This window comes from Odocoileus virginianus, chromosome 12 (genome assembly GCF_023699985.2).
Source record: "Odocoileus virginianus isolate 20LAN1187 ecotype Illinois chromosome 12, Ovbor_1.2, whole genome shotgun sequence".
Taxonomy (NCBI): domain Eukaryota; kingdom Metazoa; phylum Chordata; class Mammalia; order Artiodactyla; family Cervidae; genus Odocoileus; species Odocoileus virginianus.
The window spans coordinates 10,575,261-10,597,303 of record NC_069685.1 but is presented as its reverse complement, the minus strand read 5'-3'; the positions used below and the strand labels follow the sequence as shown (position 1 = coordinate 10,597,303).

The following is a 22,043-nucleotide window of genomic DNA, read 5'->3' as shown; positions in this document are numbered from 1 at the left end:
GGTACTCCACCTCTTGAAGAATTTTCCAGAGTTGGTTGTGGACCACACAGTCAAAGTCTTAAGCGTAGTCAATGAAGCAGAAGTTAATGTTTTTCTGGAGTTCTCTTGCTGTTTCTATGATCCAGTGGATGTTGGCAATTTAATCTCTGGTTTCCTGCCTTTTCTAAATTCAGTTTAACATCTGGAAGTTCTCGGTTCACATATGTTGAGCCTATCTTGGAGAGTTTTGAGCATTACTTTGCTAGCATGTGAGATCAGTGTTAATTGTGCAGTAGTTTCAATATTCTTTGGCATTGCCTTTGACATTGGAATGAAAACGGAACTTTTTCCAGTCCTGTGGCCACTGCTGAGTTTTCCAAATTTGCTGGCATATTGAGTGAATTACTTTCACACATCTTTTAGGATTTGAAATATCTTAACTGGAATTCCATCACCTCCACTAGCTTTGTTTGAAGTGATGCTTCCTAAGCCCCACTTGACTTCATATTCCAGGATGTCTGGCTCTACGCGAATGATCACACCATCATGGTTATCTGGGTCATGAAGATCTTTTTTATGTAGTTCTTTTTTGTATTCTTGCTACCTCTTCTTTTTTTTTTTCATTTATTTTTATTAGTTGGAGGATAATTACTTTATAATATTGTAGTGGTTTTTGCCATACATTGACATGAATCAGCCATGGATTTACATGTGTTCATCCCGATCCCCCCTCTCGCCTCCCTCCCCATCCGATCCCTCTGGGTCTTCCCAGTGCACCAGCCCAGAGCACTTGTCTCATGCATCCAACCTGGGCTGGTGATCTGTTTCACCCTTGATAGTATACTTGTTTCAATGCTATTCTCTCAGAATATCCCACAGATGTTCTTCTCCCAGAGAGTCCAAAAGTCTACTCTGTACATCTGTGTCTACCTCTTCTTAATATCTTCTGCTTCTGTTAGGTCCATACCATTTCTGTCCTTTCTTGTGCTTTGGAATGCTCCCTTGGTATCTCAAGTTTTCTTGAAGTAATCTAGTCTTTCCCATTCTATTGTTTTCCTCTATTTCTTAGCATTGGTCACTCAGGAAGGCTTTCTTATCTCTCCGTGCTATTCTTTGGAACTCAGTATTCAGTTGGGTATATCTTTCCTTTTCTCCTTTGCCTTTCATTTCTCTTCTTAGCTATTTTCAAGGTCTCCTCAGACAATCACTTTGCCTTTTTTCATGTCTTTCTCTTGGGGATGGTCTTGATCACTGTCTCCTGTACAATGTCACGAACCTCCATCCATAGCCCTTCAGGCACTCTATCCATTAAATCTAATCCCTTGAATCTATCGGTCACTTCCACTGTATAATCATAAGTGATTTTATTTAGGACATACCTGAATGGTCCAGTGGTTTTCCCTACTTTCTTCAATTTAAGTCTGAATTTTGTAATAAGGAGTTCATGATCTGAGTTACAGTCAGTTTCCAGTCTTGTTTTTGCTGACTGTATAGAGCTTCTCCATCTTTGGCTGCAAAGAATATAATCAATCTGATTTCAGTGTTGACCATCTGGTGGTGTCCATGTGTAGAGTCGTGTCTTGTGTTGTTGGAAGAGGGTGTTTGCTATGATCAGTGTGTTCTCTTGGCAAAATTCTGTTAGCCTTTGCCCTGCTTCATTCTGTACTCCAAGACCAAACTTGCCTGGTACCCCAGGTATCTCTTGACTTCCTACATTTGCATTCCAGTCCTCTATGATGAAAAGGACGCCATTTTTATGTGTTAGTTCTAGAAGGTCTTGCAGGTCCTCATAGAACCATTCAATTTCAGCTTCTTCAGCATTAGGGGTGGGGCATAGACTTGGATTACTGTGATACCAAATAGTTTGCCTTGGAAACAAACAGGGATTATTCTGTTGTTTTTGAGATGGCATCCAAGTACTGCATTTCAGAATTTTTTGTTGATTATCAGGGTTACTCCATTTCTTCTAATGGATTTTTGCCCACAGTAGTAGATACAATGGTCATCTGTATTAAATTTGCCCATTCCAGTCCATTTTAGTTCACTGATTCCTAAAATATCCATGTTCACTCTTACCATCTCCTGTTTGACCACTTCCAATTTACCTTGATTTATGGACCTAACATTCCAGGTTCCTATGCAATATTGTTCTTTAAGCATGGACTTTACTTCCGTCACCAGTTACATCCACAACTGGGTGTTGTTTTTGCTTTACCTCCATCTATTCATTCTTTCTGGAGTTATTTCTCCACTGATCTCCAGTAGCATATTGGGCACCTACTGAGCTGGGGAGTTCATCTTTCAGTGTCCTATCTTTTTGCCTTTTCATACTGTTCATGGGGCTCACAAGGCAAGAATACTGAAGTGGTTTGCCATTCCCTTCTCCAGTGGACCACGTTTTGTCAGACCTTTCCACCATGACCCATCCGTCTCTGTGGCCCCGCACGGCATGGCTCTCAGTTTCACTGAGTTAGACGAGGCTGTGGTCCAAGTGATCAGTCTGGTTAGTTTTCTGTAGTTGTTGTTTCCATTCTGCCTGCCCTCTGGTGGAGAAGGATAAGTTTGTGGAAGCTTCCTGATGGGAGCCACTGTCTGTGGGGGAATCTGGGTTTTGCTCTGCTGGGCAGGGCCATGCTTGGTAAATCTTTAATCTAATTTTCTGCTGATGGGTGGAGCTGTGTTCCCTCCCTATAATTTGGCCTGAGGCCAAACTATGGTAGGGGTAATGGCAATAATGGTGACCTCCTTCAAAAGGGCTTGTGCCAGGACTGACTGTTGTATTCAGTGCCCCTGACCCCATGGCAGGCCACTGTTGTCAACCCAAGCCTCCGCCAGAGACTCCTGGACGCTCAGAGGCAAGTCTGGCTCAGTCTCTTGTGGGGTCACTGCTCCTTTCTCCTGGGTCCTTGTGCGCACAAGGTTTTGTTTGCCAAGAGTCTGTTTCCCAGTCCTGTGGCATTTCTGTAATCAAATTCCACTAGGCTTCAAAGTCAAATTCCCTGGGTCTTCTCAGTTCCTTTGCTGGATCCCCAGGTTGGCAAGTCTGTTGTGGGCCCTAGAATTTTTGCAACAGTGAAGGAGCTTCTTTGGTATAACTGTTCTCCAGTGTGTGGGCTGTCTGTTCCGTGGCTCTACGGTGGGGCTCCCACACCACGCTTCCCAGCTCTGCTGCACCAGAGCCCCTATCCCCGCGGCCAGCCACTGCTGACCCGTGCCTCCGTAGAAGACACTCAGACACTCAGTCAGGTCTGGCTCAGTCTCTGTGGGGTCCCTGAGTCCTGGTGCACCATCTCCTGGGTGATACCTGATCACCCTGACATGCCTGGAGAGTCCCATGGGCTGAGGAGCTGGAAGGGCTACAGTCCACAGGGTCACAACGAGCAGAACATGCCTGAAACGACTGAAGATGCACGCATGGTAAGGAGATGACCCTGGCCATGCTGCTGGTGCTGCCAGCAGACGGAGCAGCGAACTTCCTCTGTCTCTCCTCTGTATTTCAGTGAGAGCATTGCATTGATATTTAAAGAATGTAGTAGGTAGCTAATATTAGCTCTACAATTTCATTTTAAGATAGTAAAGGGGGAGTAAAAAATAACCATTATACAAAGAGAGCTGGACCCCAGTAAGGATAAGAGCTATGCTCTGGGTCATCTCCATTTTCCCCCTCTCTGCTCTGAACACTTACTGTGTGCCAGGCACTCAATATTTTCCAGACATTCCCTCCTTTATTCCTCTCAACCATTCTGTAAGGTGGGCATTATCATCTCTCCTCTATAGAGGATGCCACTGGAGTTTAGAAAATCTAAGTTAACCAGTACATGGAAAAGCTAGGATTCAAATTCAAGTTCACATGGTTGCAAGACCTGGCATCTTAACCATCCTGTGTATTCAATGAGTGTAAAAAGAGAAAGAAAGAAAAAAAGAAAGGAAGGGAAGGGGAAGAAATAGGCCATGGTTTGGAACCTGTACTTGATACCATATTCTTATTTACATACTTTAATAAACCATTTGTTGAAAATATTTATGAGGCAATTAAAATGAGCAGCAAACCAAGAGTTTGAAGACTCTCCTGTTTCTAACAAGCCCTGTGTGGACTCCTTTACGAACTGTGTTACCCAACTGCTTCACATATCTCTATGCTGTGATAACTTCTTCAATGTTTCATATGGCGAAAATACTAATCCTTACAATGTAAGTTTTTAGGTAAGAATTTTCTAATGCACTCTTTAGAGTCTTTCATTCTAGAAACCCAAAGTACTGTAGCAAGATCAGCCCAGCAGTCCTCTATGGAAAACAGTCCTATCCCCGATTATAAAAATGACAGTGAGCAGAGTCCCACCCATGTGGTCACTGAGAGAGGAGTCAGGTGACTTAATTTCACAGAAGGGTTTTTCTCAGACATCACCGTCTTCCATCAGGGTTGGCAAAGAACCTCAGCTGACTAAAAATAAGGATAAGGGTGATTGCTATTTATGGAGTACCGGCTATATGTCCATGATTTGGGGTACATTACTTCATTAAATCCTTAGAACACCCTATAGGTTAGGTATCATTAGTCTCATTGTACAGATGAAGAAATTGAGGCTCCAGGAGGTGATGAGTGGTTCAAGAGCATCCAGCAGCAGAGGGTACAAGCTGGGACCCGAGCGCAGCTGTGCATCATTACACTGACGTCTACCCTGTTTCATCCTGGGGCACCACGCGCTTGCAGGAGCTCACAAACCTTTAACCCACCACCGTTATGACATCAAAGGGAAGCTCTGTGGAGCTTTGGAGTAAACCTTCAGCTAAGTTTTATTGACACCTATGGAGTCTAATTTCTTAGGGGTGTTCCTAACTGTCTCTAACAGATTAGAATTTCGGGGAAATCTGGACAGTTGACCTATCACTTCAGTGATGGGAATGTTTCTTGGGAAATCTAACAGTAACAGGAAAGTTTAAGGACACACTTTAATGAAACGCAAAATGACAGGGCAGGAAATTCCCAGAACTGTTTTCCCCACCTTCCGGCACTCTATTTTTGGTATTGCTTTTAGGTTATTCCCATCTGCGAGGAAAGCTGGATCAGCTGAAAAACTTCCTCTGAAGCCTTCTATGACTTCCATGGTCTCATCACCTTTTTCACTTGTTCTGGGGAAGAACCTTACAAAGTTACATTAAAAATGGAAAAGGTAAATGTAAAAGCAGCAGCCACTGGGTGTCACTGACTTACCACTTGAATACACCTCATCTCTCGTTTCTATAGCAGGAGAAAACCTGGCCATTTTAGGGGGGTCTTTAAAAACCCCTCATGGTTTTGAGTGCCACGGGTAAAGATAGAAGAGCTTAGAACACTGAAAATACAGACCTTCTGACATGGGGAAGCACAGTGCCAATTAGTCCTCTGTCCTCTGTTATAAATTATTCATCACTGGAAGGAATGAGATTCCCATTTTAGAGATGGATACACTAAAGCAGAGCAAGCTAACAGTGGAGGATGACAGAGAACACATTCTAAGCTTTAAGTTTAAACTTTGGTACTCTCTTTTCATTTTAAAATAATTCTCCCATTACTCCATCCTTGTCCCCACCTCCCAATTCTATATCTAAAAAGAGAAAAATGAAGCCACTTGAGGACATCTGAGAATTTCAGGATTCAGATTATATCCCCAAATGCTACAAAATGATGTTAGGAGCTGTCATTTAACATGTCTATCCTGAACCCGGCACATTCATAGCAGTATCTCATTTAATCCTCACCACAAAATAGTACATAGGTTTTCACATCACCAGACAAAAAAAAAGGGGGGGGGGAGTGGAATCAGAGACAGTAAGTAATTTACATAAGATCACAAAGGAGGCAAGGTGAAGATTTCAGATTTTATCCCACAGTTCTGGCCCCCAAATCCATGCTCATTCTGCTACATCAGGCTGTATCTCTATAGAAACGCTGCCTTTATTTTGGATACATTCTTTTCAAAATCATATATTGTGCCAAATCTTCAGTTGACAAAGTTGTTGTTGCTGTTGTTCAGTTGCTGAGTCATGTCAGACTCTTTGTGACCCCATGGACTGCAGCATGCTAGGCTTCCCTGTCCTTCACTATTTCCCTGAGTTTGCCCAAACTCATGTCCATTGAGTCAGTGATGACATCCAACCATCTCATCCTCTGTTGCCCCCTGCTCTCAATCTTTCCCAGCATCAGGGTCTTTTCCAATGAGTCAGTTCTTAATATCAGGTGGCCAAAGTATTGGAGCTTCAGCTTCAGCACTAGTCCTTCCAATGGATATTCAGGATTGATTTCCTTTAGGATTGACTGGTTGGATCTCCTTGCTGCCCAAGGGACTCTCAAGAGTCTTTCCCAGCACCACAATTTGAAAGCATCAATTCTTCAGTGCTCAGCCTTCTTTGAGGTCCAACTCACATCTGTACATGACTGCTGGAAAAAACAGCTGTGATTATACGGACCTTTGTTGACAAAGTGATGTCTGTAATAGGTGATAAAAAAAAATTATTAAGCCTAAAACAAGTGTGTCTCTTGATTTTTGAGACCACATCCCAGGTAATTCCATTTGCTGAGGGAATCAATTGCAGTCTGTCATCTCACAGAGATTAAGAATTTCCCCCCCAAACCCCTTAGGGTGACATTTTGTCCTGGAATTTAGTTTCTCAGGATCTTCCGCTGTCTAAGCAGACCAAAGCTTATCTCTTTCCATAGTGGATGTGTTCCTGTTCTCATTTCTGGCTTAAAAATACCCATGCATCTGGAGAAATGTAATCCTTATTGGGACTAAAGGGTGGTAGAAAGCTGTGGGGTTACTTGCTTATCTTCCAGTAGGTGCAGTCACAGTCCAGCAAAGCTACATACTCTTCAATTCCCTGATTCTTCCTTGCCAACCCCGTTAAGCTCAGAGCAGGAGGCTTTCTCTGGGGGTGTAAGATAGTTTATCTCCGTCACCATGAGCTCCTGCCAAGTTCCTGCCCTGCAAAGAAGCCAGATTTCCAGCAGATGCTTTTGGACTTTCACCTCCCTGAATCACACCTGGATTATGGATTTTTCCTTCCTATAACCTGAGGTCAAAACATCACGACTCCTGTGCCTCCTACTTTCTTCCTGTAGACCCACAGATTTACGGATTTCTGTTCGGACATGGTTATGGCGGTAACTTTTCTACTGACCTTGTGTAGTCTGGCAAATCATCTCATTATTTCAGGGTTTTGTTGTTTGTTTGTTTTTTATTTTTTTAAGGCTGAGACGCATGGCTTGCAGGATCTCAGTTCCCCCACCAGGGATCGAACCTGGAGCCCTGGCAGTGAACTTGCTGAGTCTTGACCACTGGTGTAAGTGTGTGTGCTAGGTCACTTCAGTCATGTCTGCCTCTTTGTGACCCTATGAACTGTAGCCCGCCAGGCTCCTCAGACCATGGGGATTCTCCAGGCAAGAATACTGGAGTAGGTTGCCATTTCCTCCTCCTGGGGCTCTTCCCAACCCAGGGACCCAAGCCCCGTCCCCTACATTGCAGGCAGATGCTTTACCACTGAGCCACCAGGGAAGCTCTTAACCACTGGACCACCAGGGATCTCCTCTATTCAGACTTTAAGAAAGAATTAGGTCCTAAAATACAGCTCTGTCTTCCTCTCCATCCTTCTTCTAAGGCAAATGTAACCTTTTTCTTGTCAGCAAATCTCAAATATCTGGGGAATAAGGACTCTCTCCATCCTCTCCCCCACCCCCTATTGCTGATCCTCCTGCTTCTTTCATCTATAATCACATCATATGCACCTGGAAAAACTCAAGCTTTCTCTCTCGATGAGCATTTCCAAAACAGACATGAAATAAATGTACATTAGATGCAATCTAGTTGAAACTCAGTTATTAAAAATAATATTCCAAAATTTTATCTTAAAAACTATATCATAAAAAAACACAAATAATAGGCATTTTAAAATATGGGCCTCTCTACTGCCCATGCAAACTTTGGGGTTGGTTGGAATACAGGTATAGGTGATTAGGAAGTATGGGGAAGGGCTTTTCACATTTGTGACATATCACAGACTAGATCATCTGTATAAGTACAGAGAAGCATTCAGCCTCTTTTTGCCCCAAATTACTGATAGGAGTATCTTGTTCTGCTTTCAATTCACTTGGTGTTGCTTCAGTCCCTGTCCCCCACCATTGTGTGTCTTCACTTAGGTGGTAGAGACAGACAAAGGAACAAAGTAGGTGATTAAATAGTTAATCCCACTAGTGGATTGTAAGTAGAAAAATATGGGAAACCCCTAAGTTAATGATTACTCAAGAACGCAAGCTTGCTTGACCACAAAACTAAGCAGGCTTGCTTAGCAACCAAAACCATGCAACAGAAGCATGAGGCATGCCCCCAAACAGTAAAATAATGGTACCATGAGACCCACATCCTGCCCAATGAGCTCAGGAAGTTAATGAGCCCTAGGACTTGCTTCCTGCATACATAAAAACAATCATTTGTGGACCTAGTTTGACCATGTAGGGACAAGAAAACTCCCCTGCTCAACCAGGAGGAGGAATCGATGATGACTAGAAAGACAAAGAAGATCTCCCCCTCCCCACTTTTCTTTGATGATAAAGCTTTAACCCACTAAGTTCTCGGGCATGGCACCTTCTCGCCTGCCAGCCTGTAAACCTCACAAGCGTCCTATTCTAATAGATCACTTCTTAGCTATCACTTTCCTCTTGCTGAATTCTTTCTGTGCTGAGACATCAAGGACCGGAGCTCTTTGAAGCCCCCAGAAATGGCACCACTGTCTGTTTCATAGGTACCCTCTGCATGGCACTGTCCTTCTTCCAGACTTAGATGCTCTAGCCTGCTGGTCATTTTATTCAACCAGCACATGTGTACTAAGTGACCACTCTATTTCAGGTACTGATTTCACATTCTTACTTTTGTGCAATGCCCACTTTCTTCAGTCCCTGCTTCTAACAGCAGGACTAGTTAAAGAACTGGTTGAAAGTCACACAATCAAGAGTGGACAGAGGAAGGATGCAAAACACAACCAGAATGTGAGCTACCATGTGGTCCCAGCTCTGAGGTTTACTGCATCTGCATTAAAAAGACTTTCCTCTCTCATTCAAGGTCTTTCATTTCTTCATCTAATAAATTTCCGGAAAGACAAGGTAAATAGAAAATAAAATAGAACAAAGTACCTTAAGTTAACAGATATTCTAACAGATAAAATCTGACACATTATTATCGACACAATTTCCCTCCTTTTGTCAATATATTTTAGTCATTGGTCATTACAGAGGAGTAATTATCTTGCCAAGGGAAACCCATTTTAGGGAAATGTGTTAATTTGGAAAACATGCCTCCTGAAGGGCATGGAAGCCTTCCAGGATCAGGTCAGGATTAGGACAGCTGGGGGAATCATGGTATATTCATCTTGGGAAGGATTACCATCAACATTCTCTCATTTTCACAATCCACATTAGCAATGTAAAAGGTGAACATTGTTCCAAGCTGCAGACACAATAAGGCATTGTCTGTGGAGGAAGAATTCTAACTCTGCCTAAGGAAAGAGAATTCATGAAAATGAGAAAATGTACTTTGAAGAACACAGTAGGAAAACTTGGCAGAGGTGAAAAGAACTTTCTGTATCCTGATTACAATGTTATTGCCGCTCTCTGATCATTTGTAAGGGACACTCCCCCCTGACAAGTACACTCTGCTCTTGGAGAGGAAACTGTGACCTCAGGATGCTGTGAATGTGATGGTGGGATCAGGACGCCTGGTCCATGGGAGGTTCATATCAGAACATAACTCTGCCCAGTTTCTCCAGTACCCATGCCCATCCAGCTGTCGAGCTGGAGGCCAGAACAAGCAAGGCTGGTGAAGATCACCACCAGGGAATCTCCAACCCTCAGGTCTCCTCACCCTGCACCCTCACCACTGCTTGAATTTGAGCAGTTCAGCTAATTTGTCACCAGCCCAGGAGACCACCCCTCCCAGCATCACTTATGCTCAGGGGGCACAGAAGTTACAAAGGGTTTTGGTCCTTGTTGAGGGTTGTTATTATTATTTTTTTTCAGCACTTATTTATTTGGTTGCACTGGGTTTTAGTTGGGGCCCCCATGATCTCTGATCTTTGTTGCAGCATGCAGGACTATTAGTTATGGCATGAGCGGGGAGTCCCAGTCACTGAAGCACCAGAGAAGTCCCAAGGGCTGTTGATCATTAAAATACACTGATCAGGGCTTCCCCTGGCGACCTAGTGGTTAAGTGTGTGCCAATGCAGGGGACATGGGTTCGATCCCTGGTCCAGGAAGATCCCACATGCTTCAGAGCTACTAAGCCCGTGTACCACAACTACTAAGCCCTAGCTCTAGAGTCCAGAAGCTGCAACTACTCAGACTGTGCTCTAATGCCTGGAAGCCGCAAATTCTGAGCCTGTGAGCCACAACTATTGAAGCCCACGCAGCTGGAATCCACGCTCCACAAGAGAAGTCACTACAATGAGAAGCCCACACATTACAGTGATGAGCAGACCGCTCTCAAAGCAACTAGAGAAAGCCCATTTGCAGCAAGGAAGACCCTAAAGCAGCCAAAAATAAGTACATAAATCTTGATAGAAAATAACCACACACACTGATCAGATAAGAGCAAAGCCATGTCTAGCATCTCTGACTGGCTTGTCCCATTCTTCCTGACTGGAGTTCACCCAGCTAGCCAGAAAAGCCTCCAACTCCAGGCCTTTTCTCTCATTCCATCCAGGCCTTTTCTCTCCATAAAGCAGGAAACTTAAAGAAACTGATTACAATTTCACCAACTAAAAGAAAATTTAGAAGTATTGTCAATTAGGAAATTTCACAAACCCTAATGATGGTAAGACTGCCTTGAGGCTGCCAGTTCAATTGGCTGCTAAAATATCCTTGGGTACCTATGCCCACAACACCAAAGAAGGGCATAGGATAACTGATGCTTTCTAAACTGCCCTCAAACGAACGAAATAAAGTCCCTTTGTTAAATGTCTTCAAACATTATATTGTCCAATTAAACACAGTATTCAAAGCATCATGAGCTGTGTTATAAAGATAGAAAAAAGAAGAAGGGAACTGAGAATTACCATCTGGACATGCAGCTTCAGGTGCAATAGGGAAGAATCTTTATATTCTATTACAAGTTAATCACTAAAGGGACGTTGCCTATAAGCTCAAAGTATACATAAAAGCACATCTCTGGGAATCCTACCTCTAAGGTAATGAGCATTAAACTAAAATACCTGTGTTTAGTTCACAGGAAACATCCTGACCAGGCCCACCTGTGAATGGCTGCATGCAGAATGAAATTAACAGACCCCTTCCGGAGGCCGACTGGAACCAGGAAATGTTTAACTTTACTTTATCCTCTTTCAGTATAAGGGGCTTCCCAGGTGGCTCAGTGGTCAAGAATCTATCTGCCAAGCAGGAGATGCAGGAGACATGGGTTCAATCTCTGGGTCAGGAAGATCCCTGGAAGGAGGAAATGGCAACCCGTGTCAGTATTCTTGCCTGGGAAAATCCTATGGTCAGATGAGCCTAGCAGACTACACTCTGTGGGGTCGCAGAGTCGGACATGACAGAGCATGCATGCATGAATGAATCTTTCAGTATAAAAGAAGCCTGAATTCTAACCTAGGCAAGATGGCTCTTTGAGAAAACAGTCTACCATCTCCTCTGTCTGCTGATCTTCCAAATAAAGTTGCTATTCCTTGCCCCAATAATTCATCTCTCGATTCACTGGCCTGTTGTGTGGTAAGCAGTATGAGCTTGGACTCTAACACAGATAGCAAGTTGTTTACAGAAAAGAAAGTGTCTCAGGATTTACACTAGATTTTTATTCTCCCCTCCTCGAGCAGCCTAGTGCAGCTGCTTTTGGACCCCAACCTTAAGTAGAACAAAAAAGAAAAGGAGACGCCAAGAAGAAGGGGTAAGGGAAGGGTGCAACTTGCTCTTCCTCATGGCAGTTTTCCTGTATTCTAGTTGAGAGATGAACAGTCTGTAAAGATGCATTATGATAGAGAAACTGCCTGTTGAGCAATTGGAAGCATCAGAGAACTCCCACTCTGTTACCATGAACCCAGAGCTATGGGGCAAGGACACCCCAAGCCAAATTGGCCTGCAGTGAGTGAAGGATAGCCTGAAAAAGTCTGGTCCCCAAAAGGAATCAGGATGTTTTTAAGTCAGGATCTCCCTCTCATCAAGTTCCAGGAAGAAAGCCAAGCTTAATTAAGCTTAATTCATGGTGAGAAATCACTCCTTAGAACTGGTTTTCTCTTAAAAACATACTCTCTTGAGCTCATCCTTCAAGCTAGGATGAGTCTTACAATATTAACATTGTTCTGGTTCAACTAAACTCTGCCAGAGTACCTTAGGGTCTATTTGTGTCTGTGTGTGGCAATACCAACTTCCTGCTTAGGAAACCAGATCTTATTTACAAATTCATGCATTTCAGGAATTTGAACTTTTGTAGGCTAAATCGACAATCATAATCATTTCAAATGATGCTAATGTTCAAATCTAGTCACCTACTACCTGAATTTATAGTTTCAGTTGCCGTACTTTGATAAATATATTTCTGATACCTACTCCAAATTCCAGTTTTATTTCCCTCCTGATAACATTTAATTTAACATCATAAAACTATAAGAGTTTTTGTTGCCGAAATTAACTAACATATTCTATTCTAAGAAAACTGATGTAAAGACAAATAGAATGTCTGGGAATTGCCAAAATAAAGAACCAAACCAAGTAAAAAACATTCATTGATGATGAATATGATATAAACAAAAGAATCAGTCTGAGTAGAAGAAAAAGATGATTCAGATGCAAAATTTTCAAATCTTTTCTTGTTAGGTGAAAAAGTAATATTTTGTGTACAAATGGCCTTGTCCAACAACCAAATTTGTGTTTATTTTTACAAAAAGATGAATTATCTTTTAACAGTATTCCACAGATGTACAGTCACTATCAGATATAAGTAGCAGAACTCAATATATGATCTTATAAAGAGGGTAACTTAGCCTCTAGTGAGACTGATTTCTTAAAATGGCTAAACTACTGTCATCTTGATATGCTTTTTGTTTTCCTTTATCTCTGTAGTAAATTATTTAAAACAGCATATCCCACAGTTTGACTATGGCCCACATTTTAAATTAATTTCACCAAAATTTTCACTTAATAATAATAATTCTATAAATCCATAATATCACTGAAAGTGTGAAGCTATGCACAAGAATATTTCTCATAACTCATTTTCTCCCAGGACAAATTAATCTTTGTACAAAAATATCATGCAAATATTTATTTGCAAAGAATTCTAAGCATGTCTTTAGAAAACCACATTCATAAACAAACTAGTAGGGCTGTTTAAAAAGACTCTCCGCCAAGTTGGTAATTCTTTCATGTTGTTTTAATTACTTTTATAGAAGCGTTTTGTGTATGAAAGACCTACATGACTTTTGACTGGATAGGGAAGTTTCATTTTTTAAAAATTAAAGTTGTGTTACCCTATTACTACAATTGAGGGCAATTCCTCCCATAGCTAAGCTATTTTGTCTCCCACAGGGACAAATTTTCTAGAAAAGCACATGGAGCAAATGGGGAAAGAAGGGAGCCTATATACATCATAGAATCTAAAACCTAGATGTTCACCTCTGCCCTCTCTGAACTGCTGAGAGCATTTTCAGGTCAAACAGTAACATATGATGCCTCCTAGAGGCCTTCGATCTCATGGTACTGATTTTTACATCTCTTAATCTCCTTTTTTAGGAGTATGCCCTATGTATTTAAGACCCATGTCACTTTCCTTGGCCCCATCTTATTCTCCATTTGTTCAATGACCTTGCAAAAATTATAATAGCCACCCATCCAACCAACATTCCCACCTACACCCAGTTTACATATAAATATAAATCTGTACTTTGGTAGATTTGCTAGACTCACTCTGCTATGTTTTGACAATGTTGTCTTGTGATATCAAACAGACTGATGTCTCCACTAAAGAGAATTAATATTTCTGTGATAATTATCTGGGGAAGAGGAAAGTCCTCAGACAGAAAACTGGACCTTGGAAGACAAACCTTAAATTCATTCATTCTTTCATTCTATGAATACTTATTGAGGTCTTACTAGACACCTGACCGTGTTCTCCAGCCCGAACCATTGTCCAAACTGGAGACTGTAGAAGAGAAAAACTTTTACCTCGACCCTCTTAGGGTTCTTTTAATTGGGCCTGAGAATTAAATTGACATAAGACAGAGCAACAGGAGAAAAGCATACAAATTTAGTAGAAATTTTATGTGACATGGGATTCTAACCCAAAGAAATGGCAAAACCTATTTTTTTTTTTTTTGCATCAGGTTGAACAAAGAGAGGCAGTTGCGGAAATGTGACTAAACCACGTAAGGAGGCTGAAGGAAGATAAGAATTATTTTAACAAGGTTTATTTATGTAGAATTCTCTCCATTTCAGTTTCTTGTCCTTGAGGATGAGAATGTTACTTTCCTTCTGGTACAGTAAGTCCCCTACACACGAACCTTCAAGTTATGAATGTTCAAAGATGCAAACGAGTGGTCACATATCCAATCACGTGAGCTGATTCATGTGTCTGGCAGGCATTGTCACTTGCATGCATCCTCTACAAGCAGCTGCACTTTTGTGAACTTCACAGTATAGCACTGTAGAGAGGACAGTAGTGCAGCATCTTTATTTCAAGCCCAGGATGTCCAGAAGCCAGAGGAAAGGCAGCAGCATATAGCTGAATGTGTTGGCTGGACACCTTGGGTAACTTAGAAACAAAATTAGACTTACGAGTATGCTCTTGGAACAGAACTTATTCGTCCATAGGAGATTTACTGTATAGGTAGGACAGCTTTCAAATAGAAATTTCATGTCCTATTTTTAAGAAAAAGAAGGAAGATCAGACTGCTTTTCTTGCATCTGCTGTTTTTCAAGCACCCTTGACTCGAAATAATCAATATGCTAAAGAAGCATATGTTAGAGTGGCATATTCTGAACTCCTTGGAGATCACATATCCAACACCCCACTCAGCTTGTCCTTTTGGAAATCTAAAAGGCACCTCCAATTCAATGTGCTCATATCTAAGGGTCTCATATTCTGACTCAGCAACATGCTCCCACGGTCAGCTGCTAACAACTTTTTTCCAGTTGCTCAAAATACCTGATTCCTCCCCTTTTCTCAAACTCCATATTCAATCCATTAAGAAATCCGGTTGTCTCCCTCAGAATGGGAGAAAATAACTGCAAAAGAAGCAACTGACTAAGGATTAATCTCCAAAATACATGAGCAGCTCATACAGCTCAATATCAGAAAAATCCAATAAAACAATGTGCAGAAGACCTAAACAAACATTTCTCTTAAGACACATAGATGGCCAATAAACACATGAAAAGATGCTCAATATTGCTTATTATTAGAGAAATACAAAACAAAACTAGAATGGGTATAAACTCAAAACTAGAATGGGGTATCAACTCACACCATCAGAGAAAAAAAAACTACAAACAATAAATGCTGGAGAGGATGTGAAAAGGGAATCTTCCTGCACTGTTGGCAGAAACACAGATTGATACAGCCACTATGGAGAACAGTATGGAGATTCCTTTAAAAACTAGGAATAAAACTACCCTAGGACCCAGCAATTACATCACTGGGCATATACCCTGAGAAAATCACAATTCAGAAAAACTGCAGTACTGTTTACAATAGCTCAGACATGGAAGAAACCTAGATATTCATCAACAGATGAATGGATAAAGAAGATATGATATATATATATATATTACATATAATATATATATATATAATAGAATATTACACAGCCATAATAATTTGAGACAGTTTTAGAGAGGTGGATGAACCCACAGCCTGTGAAGTAAGTCAGAAAGAGAAAAGCAAATATTGCATATTAATGCACATATATGGAATCTAGAAAAATAGTACTGATGCAGGGTACTATTTGCAGAGAAGGAATGGAGATAGAGATGTAGAAAATGGACATATGGACACAGCTGGGGGAGAGAGTAGGAGTAATTGACAGAGCAGCATTGACATATATACGCTATCAGGTGTAAAACAGATAACTAGTGGGAAAGTGTTCTGTAACACTGGGAGCCCAGCCTGTGATGACCTAGTGGGATAGGATGGGAGGGGGGAGGGAGGCTAAAGAGGGAGGCATGCGTGCTAAGTCACTTCAGATATATATAATTATGACTGATTCACATTGTTGTGCAGCCGAAACCAACACAGCATTGTAAAACAATTAAGCTCCAATTAAAAAACAGAAAAAGGAATCCCATTGTCTCTGCCTTCAGAATATCACCAGAGCACGGCTCCTTTCTACCACCTCCACCATTAAAGCTCTGGTAGCGTGGGCAATTGCAGGACTGTCCCGACTGGAATACTATAACACCCTCCACACAGACTCCTCAGCCTTCCCCTTGCTTCCCGATAGTGTACTCTTAACAGTGCAGCTCAAATGGTTCTGATAAAACTTAAGTTCAAATCACGCCACACTTCTGCTCGAATCCCTCCAGTGACTGCACTTCACTCAGCAAAAGCCGAAGTCCTTACTGCGGCCTCTAAGCCTCCCTTGACACTTGCTCCTGGTCACCCCGTCCCTTTCTCCAGCCACACTGGTCTCTGCACGCTTGCTGTAATTAGCAACCAGCTTAAGCTCTAGGCCCTGGTTCCTTCCTCTGCCTGGTACACAATCTGCTCCCCCACCAGCATATATTCCCGAGGTTAATTCTTGTACCTCTTTCAATCTGTCTCAGCTCTGCCTTCTCCAGATGTCCTCTGCGTACCACTCTATCCTATACGGTAAAGACAGCCCACCCTGGCATTTCTGACCTTCCTCACCCTATTTTTTTTTCCCCCACGGCACAGAATTCATTCCACTCAAACTTCCTTATTGTGTTTCGCTCGATGACAGTTTTGTTTTGCTTTTGTCTCTCCAGTTTCCTGACACATCCCAAGCATCTGGCAGAGGGTGGGCACTCGATGAACAACTGCTCAGGGAAGGACAAGCAAAACAGATGTGATCTCTGGCATCAGGAAGGGGCCGGGCCACAGGACTGACAGCTCTTCTCTCTGAGCTTCCTTCCGGGGTTGGGACCCCAATAAGCCTGGGGGGCGTGAAGGTGCCAGAGGGCGTCCCCAGGTGGAGCAGGAAGCATGGCTTCTCTGGACGGCTGGACCACAACCTCAAGAGAAAGAAGTTATTCCTCAACCCCCCCTAATTTTATCGACATATATTTGATAAATAAAATTATATTTAAAGTGTACAACATGGTGATTTGATATGTGTACATAATGTGAAAGTCCCCTTCATTAACATATCCCTTACACCTCACATAATTGTCTTTTTTCTTTATTTGGTGTGAACACTGAAGTTCTACTCTCTTGGCTCAGCAAATTTTAATTTTTTTTTTAAATCAGCTCACGGATCTCAGTTCCCCGAGCAGAGACTGAACCTACGCCCTGGCGGTGGGAGCATAGAGCCTTAACCCCTGGACCTCTAGGGAACATCCAGATAATTTTAGTTATACAATAAAGGATTATCAACTACAGTCACTGTGGTACACATTAGATCCTCAGTTCTTATAGAACTTATAACTGAAATTTTGTACACTTTTATCAACCTCTCCCTAGTCCCCTGACCCCACCAGCTGCTAGCAATCACCATTCTGCACCTGATTTCTATGAGTCCAACTTTTTTTTCAGATTCTACATATAAGTGATATATCTTGTCTTTCTCTGTCTGGTTTATTTCACTTCGTGTAAAATGCACAAGGTCCATCCATGTTGCCACAAACGATAGGATTTCCTTCTTTCTCGTGGCTGAATAATATTACTACATATATGGAAATATTATATATAATGGAACAATATCTCCCGTTTTCATCTGTTGGTGGATACTTAGGTTGTTTTCATATCTCAACTACTATGAAAAATGTTGCAATCAATATGGGAGTACAGAGATATCTCTTCCAGGTAATGACTTTATTTCCTTTGGATATACACCCAGAAGTGAAACACTGCCTCACATGGTAGGTCTATTTTTAGTTTTTTGAGGAACTTGTATACTGTTTTTCCCACAGTGGCTATACCAGTTTATATTTTCACCAACGGTGCACAAAATTTCCCTTTTCTCCACATCCTCGCCAACCTTTTCATTTCTTAACTTTCTTTTTTCATTTATTTTTATTAGTTGGAGGCTAATTACTTTACAATATTGTAGTGGTTTTTGCCGTACATTGACATGAATCAGCCATGGATTTATATGTGTTTCCCATCCCTATTCCCCCTCCCACCTCCCTCTCCATCCCATCCCTCTGGGTCTTCTCAGTGCACCAGGCCTGAGCACTTGTCTCATGCATCCAACCTGGGCTGGTGATCTGTTTCACCCTTGATAGTATACTTGATCAATGCTATTCTCTCGGAACATCCCACCCTTGCCTTCTCCCACAGAGTCCCAGAGTCTGTTCTGCACATGTGTCTCTTTATCTGTTTTGCATATAGGGTTATCGTTACTTTTTGATAACAGCCATTTCAACAGTTGTGAGGTCTTATATCACTGTGGCTTTGATTTGCCTTTCTCAGATGATGAGTGATGCTGAGTACCTTTTCATGCACCGGTTGGCCATTTGGATGCCTTCTTTGGAAAAATGTCTATTCAGACCCTACACTTGAATTCAAGACCCTAAGTTGTCATCTTGGTAATGTCTCCAGGAATTATTCCTTATGTGGCAAATCATTTAGTTTTATATTCTTGTGTCTGTTTCCTTTCTGACAGTCATACGTTGTTTATAAAATGTTATTCAAAGTCCCCACTTGCACCTAGCTCTGCTCTGAAGATTTATTAGAAATTGTGTGTCCACATTTGAGGCCAGTCCTAACAAGAAGGCTTCATTCACTTCAATGATTCTCTAGGGAAGAGCTATTCAATAAGGTGAACCATCTCAGACAATCCAGGAGAGATCTTTTGGGTCAAGAAAACCTTCCAAGTGCCCTAGATCCCTCACTGATATCTAGTGACTTCACCAACTCAACTCCCTTCTCATAGAGGGAGGCTCCCTTCTCTATGTGCTATCCTCTTCAGGGAGTCCACATTTGGTGCTTGGTATGACAATGAATATTAATAGTCTGGGAATTTCTAGAGGAAAGGAGAACTAGTTAATTCAATTGTTTCCCGATGATAAATCTTAGTAGAATTAACTGTTTAAAGTCATAGCAATGTCATTTAACAAAATATTCACATTCTAGGGAAATAATGATCATTCTCTGGGCCCAAATAATATACTCATTTTCTTAAATTGTCTCATTTACTTTATAGACCCTTCAAAAGCTAGCACAATGCCTGGGCCATTTATTGAGCAACATGGACGCTCAATACATATGAACAATCCACCGTTCTGTCAGCCAACAAAGTCCGAATACAGAGCTCACACTATTTCCTTTCTCTCTTTATGCCCATAACTATAGACACATGTCACAGTTAGATATTTAGTCCCCCCCAAAAACAAACAAACCATTTTCTCCCAATTAGTTAACTGGGCCCATGATACTGTACTAATACTACAAGGAACATTTACTTCCCAGGAGTGAAATTTAGTAGTTTTTGCCATTTTCCTTTAGTGTCCATATTTGAAGTTCCTTGAAAATTAATTCAGTTATGGTGTACTGTAGAACTGTGCTTGGTAGCATCCAGGACAAGCCTATAACTCTCCACCAAGATTTAAACCACACCAGCTTGTTTCATGCTGCTCCCAAGTCATCCTCCCAAAGCTGTCATAAAAGGAAGGCTCATTGACCTGAGCATCAGTTCAAAGTTCTAACAAACTAAGGCATGTAGAATGCATTCTCCCTCATATATTTTAACAGTTATTTCAGTAGAGCAAGTCCAGGGTTTCCTTTTATTAAAAGTACTATAGTGCCATGGACTTCTTCAACTCTTTGGTGAAACCAAGAGATAAATGCATGGAATGAAAAACAGAATTACAAAAGAAATCAATTATTATTATTTTTGACATTCCATAGGCCAATACAGAACTTTTTGTTCTCCAAAATTTAAATCTATGATAGAAGTCTTAACTATTCATAGCATTAATTACTGTAATCTAATATACCTACATGTACTTGGAAGTGAGTATAAAATAACTTAGCAATTTAAATTATAGTCTATGAAAATATTCACACCTAAGTAAACAATTTGAGCAGGATGGTGTCAGCCTCTCCTGGCTGACCACCCTTGCACTGTACCTAGTTTGGCACATATTGTCTTGTTGTTTTGTCACTCAGTCCGACTCTCCTGTGACCCCATGGACTGCAGCCCTCCAGGCTCCTCTGTCCATGGGAGTTCCCAGGCAAGAATACTGGAGTGGATTGCCATTTTCTTCTCCAGGGGGTCTTCCCAACCCAGGGATGAAACCTGCATCTCCTGCATTGGCCAGCGGCTTCTTTACCACTGAGCCCACCAGAGAACGGCTTGGATTCTTAAACTTTTCCAAATCCCTCTCAAATCAAATTAACTTAATTGAGAGGTTCTTGAGAATTTCTAGGTAAAGTTGAAAGAGGATGCTCTGGTCCATGTATGAATGGCTTTCTTCCATCCCCTGAAATTTCATATAACTTGCCCCTTTCACATAGATATATGGAATGTATCAATGAATAAATTAAAGTCTGTCTTTTTGCTCTTCTCATCTCAACCAAGTATAACCAGTGAAAAGATCCTTCTTGGTCTTACCCTACTGGAGGATGAAGATGGAGCTTTGTAACCTAACAAAGATCGAATCTGGTGATTGCTCTAGAGACTTCTCATCTGCTTACAGTTTACTGAAGTCTGGGAGTCACTATCTGTGTTGGAGCTAACAGCGGAAGAGCAAAATGAATTATTATTATTAACTTAAAAATTGCTACTAGCATGGTTGTCATTACTGAGTTCATCTGTTGATTAATCATAAATATTTTACTTGTAGGACATGTCCTAATTTCAAATTTTATTGATAGTATGTATAGCTCATACACAGGCATTTTTGTATGCATAAGTCATAGAGTTTATTCAACAAATATCTATTAAGTGCCTATTCTGTATCACAAACTTGTATAAACTAAAAGTATGTTGATATGTTCCAGCCCAATGAAGCTTCTGACACCTCCCAGCTTTATTTCTATCCAAGTGCAAAATTTCTAGCAATGAACAGCAGCTATTTTTCAATTGGCTTTCAACATGTTACAGTGATACTCTCGAAACAATCACCATAATCTCACTTTTAGAAAACTGTAAAGGGTATGAAAACACGTCAGCCCAAGGGCAAAATCATTCAGCAATTTAAAAGTGAAAGCAGAAACTGGCTAGGGAAAGTCATCTTTTACCTTGTGCTCTGGTTTTCCCTCTGTAGAGAGGAGCATGTGTGGTTAACTTTTATGAAAGGCCATTCCCATTTTGTTTTCCAAATAAAAGATGTGCTAATTAGGCCTGGGAGTCAAGGATTTTACCAAAAGAGATAAGATGAGGCTATTTCCAATTAGCATTTTATTTGGTTGATATCATAACTTTAAAATGCGAGAAACACTAAATACCCAAGTGAATTTCATAACTTCCAAGGCCATTTCAGGGGTTCTGTGAGCAGAGGTGTATGCATGCTCAGACGCTAAGTCATGTCCGACTCTTTGGGACCCCATGGACTATAACGCACCAGGCTCCTCTGTCCATGGGGTTCTCTAGGCAAGAATACTGGAGTGGGTTTCCATGCTCTCCTCCAGGGGATCTTCCTAACCTAGGGATCAAACCTGAGTCCCCTGAGACTCCTGCACTGGTAGGCAGATTCTTTATCACTTGAGCCACCTAGGAAGCCCCTTGAGCAGAGGTAAAACTAGACAATGCCCCAAATATGTGCATTAACAAGGCAGACCTTTGCAGAGTAACAACAAGTCTTTTCCAATCAAACCAAAGCCAGTAATTCACTTTCTGGAAAGATAACTGAAGCAAGCAGCTATTTGTTGCTTGGAATCGCTTTATATTATTTTAGAAAACGTCAAAAAGTAAAT

At 41.4% G+C, this 22,043-nt stretch overlaps 1 long non-coding RNA gene across 7 annotated transcripts in view; it reads right to left on the bottom strand.

The window, feature by feature from the left end:
* LOC110142181 (uncharacterized) overlaps positions 1-16,825 on the bottom strand; it is a 175,373-nt gene extending 158,548 nt beyond the window's left edge. For all 7 annotated transcript variants that reach the window (XR_011490590.1, XR_011490588.1, XR_011490591.1 and 4 more), the window contains exon 1: positions 16,750-16,825. This is a non-coding gene — a long non-coding RNA (uncharacterized lncRNA). The remainder of the gene's footprint in view (positions 1-16,749) is intronic.
* Between the last annotated feature and the right edge of the window lie 5,218 nt (positions 16,826-22,043).